Below are 4,402 nucleotides of genomic sequence, written 5' to 3'. Positions count from 1 at the left end.
TGATTTTGTAGATTACTCAGCTGTACTTAATATTTTTTAAGTGGGAGTGCTGATCTTTCCATTTTTCTACATCCTAATCATAAGCTGGAAATCCTTTCACATAATCTTTGACATTAAAATAATTACATATAATGAAGACCAAACTTAATACTCTTCAAAACAAATAAAACATACATGATTTTTTACCACTTTGCTCCTTAAAATTTTTATTACATTTTGGTGTTTAAATAGAGTTGATCAGTTTTTTTTCTGGATGTCAGTAAGTCTGTGTATTTGGTCTGAACATAAAGAAGTTTAAGGGATATTTTATTTTCTTGACATTTGGAGCTATTAATTCCTTCTTCATATGGGTTATTTTTGAAGTGACAAAAATACTCAATGCATATAGATAATCTTTAACAGATTTATACAAATTCACTTCTCATTATTCACTATATTCAACATTAAAGTTCCTTTTGGTGAAAATAAGTTTTCTTTGAAGCGAGACTACAATTGAAAATAATATGTGCATGCATGTAACTGATTTTTTTGAACCATCTCATGATTTTATTTAAATTTTAATTTCTAGTTGGAAAGACCACTTCAGGATTTAAACAGGAAGTGTCCTTGTTTGCATTTTGGAAAGATCCCTCTGGTATCTGTGAAAATTGGCTAAGAGAGGCAGTGGAAGTAGGGTGACCAGTTTAAAGACTGTTGAAGTACCCAGAGCAAGAAGTTATACACAAAATTAGCAGTGGAGGGAGTGGAAAAAAGGAACAGATTTTAGAGACAGTGATGAAGGAAAAACTGAACAGGATGAGGCAACTAAATTAGCTAGGGAGAGTTAAGAAGGCATCAGACATCCAGGTTTGTGGCTTGTTAATTGCAAGACAATGAAGAGTTGATTTCCAGTTTAGACATGCTGACTTTGAAATAGATACCAACAGCCATTGGATGACTGAGTCTGGTATTCAAGAGACCAGTAATTTGAGTGGTGAAAAACTATGAGGGGAAGAGGATGGAACAATATTATTCTGAACTCTTCTCAACAATATTATTATGTTTCCAATTTACATTGTTGGGGCATTTATCTATCCGTCTATTCACTCAGTAATTTGCTAGTAAAGCCTCCTCTGTTAGGTACGATGTTAGTGAAGGGTATAAAATGGGAGTGAATAAAAGTTATTCCTACCCTCTTATAGCTTAGTATGAATATGAATTTCTTAAAATATATAAGAGCATTCCTAATTTATTGTTCTGTAGAATATTGTTCTGGGTGAGGCTAATTGTTTACCCTTCATATAAATCCTCAATGCTGAAATGAAGGGAAGGGGTGCTGTTTTTTGACTCTCTCCTGGAGAGTAACTGAATGTATTAGTAATTAAAAGCACTGGGGGTCCTACTATTAACAAATCTGTCTAACCAGAATTTTTGATCATGAGCCAATTTTTAAAAATATTATGCCTGTTTATATCTTATTAGGTATAATACTAGTTTGGGATACAGTGATTTCTAGTGTAATGTTCATGTGTGTTATTTCATTTTGAACTCCAGGTCCTTTGTGAATCTGTATCAGATTTAAATTGCTTCAATTTTCTGGCTTCTTTTTTTTTGCTGAAAGCAGAAACTCATCATTCTAATGGTATTCTTAAAGGACTATTATTTCCTTAATTAATGACTGTGTCTTGTTAGAACTACTGAAACAAAAATCTTATCATCTCACTAAATAGTTAGAATAAGATCTTAACAACATTCTTTCATCCATGTCAGTTTTAAGATATGAAATGATTTAAGTGACTATTTCCAATTTTCTGAAGAAAAAGGAAGAACGCAAGGTGCTCCTCTGAATTCTTGATTGAAAACCAGCTGACGCACGTGGTATTTTCAGGATAATTATCAGGCATCTTTATAAAAATATTCATCTTGCTATTCTACCTGGTCTTGGTGTGTGCTTTGAATAATTGCTCTTGTGAGAGTAATGTCACTGCACATCAAAACCTGTATTTTGGGGGCACCTGGGTGGCTCCATTGGTTAAGCTTCCTACTCTCTTGATTTCAGCTCAGGGTCATGATCTCGTGGTTCATGAGTTCCAGCCCTGTATCAAGCTCTGCACTGACAGCATGGAGCCTGCCTGGGATTCTCTCTCTGTCCCTCCCCCAGCTCATGCTCTTTCTCTCTCTTAAAATAAATAAATAAACTTAAAAAGACCTGAACATTTTAGGTTATTAAATGTTTAGTTAAATGCTAAGCTTCCAAAATTGAATTTTACATATATTATGTAGCCAAAATATAAATGACTAGTTATCTATCGCCACATCCCTATACTAGCAGTGCCTTAACAAAAACAAACAAGCAAACAAAAACCTTTTATTATCTCACAGTTTGTAGGTGTAGTTCAGTTGGGATCCTCTAGCCCAAGGTCTCTCATGAGGTTGGAATGAGTATGTTAGCAACAGTCATCTCACAGTTTACCTGGGAGATAACCCACACCCAATCTCACTAACAGCACTTACAGTAGGCCACAGAAGATTCTCTTTCAAACTCACTCATTTGGCTTAGACAAGCATCAGGTTTTCACTGGCTGTTGGTGAGAGTCATCAGGTGCTCCTCACAGGGACCTCCTCACATGGCTGCTCTCGGCATGGCTGTCTGCTTCCACAGAGAGGGTTCCAGAGAGAGTTAACCAAACTGAGCAGCCAAGACTGAAACCACCATCTTTTTATAACCTATTTTCAGAAGTAAAATCCTATCACTTCTGCCATGTTCCATTCATTAAAAGCAAATCTCTGAAATTGTTGAATCACCATATTATACACCTGAAAGTGACATAACATTGTATGTTAATTATACTGAAATTAAAAAAAAAATCAAGCCTCTAAATCTAGGGCAGATTCAAGGGAAGGGATTTACACAACAGTGTAATATCAGGAGAATATCAGGAGGCAGAGATCATTGGGCACCATCTTAGAAACTGCCTACCACATACATATTCCTTCTGTGTTTGGCGAAAAGACAGTTGTTTCGATGGTAAATTTGTTAACAAGAGAGAACAAGTTTTCTCTTACATTTTTCATGAGTGATTACTACCTGAGATTTGTTTTGATAACTTCAAGCTGAGATGTTAAATCAAATTCAAAACAAATTCAAAAGGAAAGACATGGAAAATAAATGTGGCTTTAAGTTCTATAAAGTGACATAATTAAATTTGAAACAGATATACAAATTCAATTCAGTAAAAATTGTTTGAGAAATAGTATATTAAAGCTTGCACAGGATCAAAATGAGTAAGAAACAGTCCTTGATCCTAAATATAGGTTTGACTTCAGGCTCATGTGCTTACTGGGTAGGTAACTAAAACAAGTTGTTTAGGATAATGTGTTCCCATTTCATAGGGCTGCTGTGGGAATACAATTTTTGTGATGATAAAATGAAGTAAATCATATACAACCATACAGCTATTGAAATTATTAGTACAGTGCTTAGCACAGTAGTAATTACATAATAAATAACAACAGTGATAATGATAATCATGTTGATAATAGCTAATGATAATCTAACACTTTGACTATGCTGGAAGTTGTTCTAATGTTATAAACACTTCATTTTATTTTCTTATTATTAGTCAAGCAGCTCAGTGTTCTGAGGTTGTAACTATGCTCTGCTACATAACAGCTAAGTTATTCGGGCCAAGTTACTTGACCTTCGTTATGCCCCAAATTCTTCATTTGTAAAATGACGATACTAATAGCGCTGTAAAGAGCCAGTATTTGTAAAACTTCTTAAGATACACCTGGTAGATTCTAAATGTTCATCAACATTTAATGTAAAATCTTATTATGTCACCATAATTATAAAAGTAAAATAACTTAACATCTGACAGAAACATTTCCCAAAGAGAAGGAAAAAATATAACAAGGGTTATATTAGAAGAAAAAATATAACAAGGGTTATATATAAAGAGCTGAGCTCTTTCTAATATCGGCAGGGAGAATCAGGAAGTAGTGTCTTGGGGAACACATGGGAATTTCCTACAGGAATATGTAGATAAATGGGATTTTAATATGCAGCGATAGGAAGTGCATTTTAGAGAGGATGGTGAAATTAAAATCTTCAAGATAGGAAACCCTGGCATGCTCATAACAGAAGCATAAAACTCTGAAGCATAACATTGTGATGTTGTGCTTGGTGAGAGGAAACAGAATAAGATTTGCCAGATGGAATTTTAGTGGATATTAGTCTTGCTTGTCTGCCATCCATTTTCTCTTTCTTTTAAAACAACACTTAAATTTCCATCTAAGGAAAAGTTCGCTTTCAGACCATATTGAAAAGGTAGTACTGACTCATACATCTCTCCCTGATTTGTATTTAGTCTATGTAAACAGAATATTACATCTCATAGAACAGAGGTTTTCAAAGTGTGGT

Source organism: Panthera uncia, assembly GCF_023721935.1.
Source record: "Panthera uncia isolate 11264 chromosome B2 unlocalized genomic scaffold, Puncia_PCG_1.0 HiC_scaffold_24, whole genome shotgun sequence".
NCBI classification, from domain to species: Eukaryota; Metazoa; Chordata; class Mammalia; order Carnivora; family Felidae; genus Panthera; species Panthera uncia.
Note: the sequence above shows the minus strand (reverse complement) of the source record.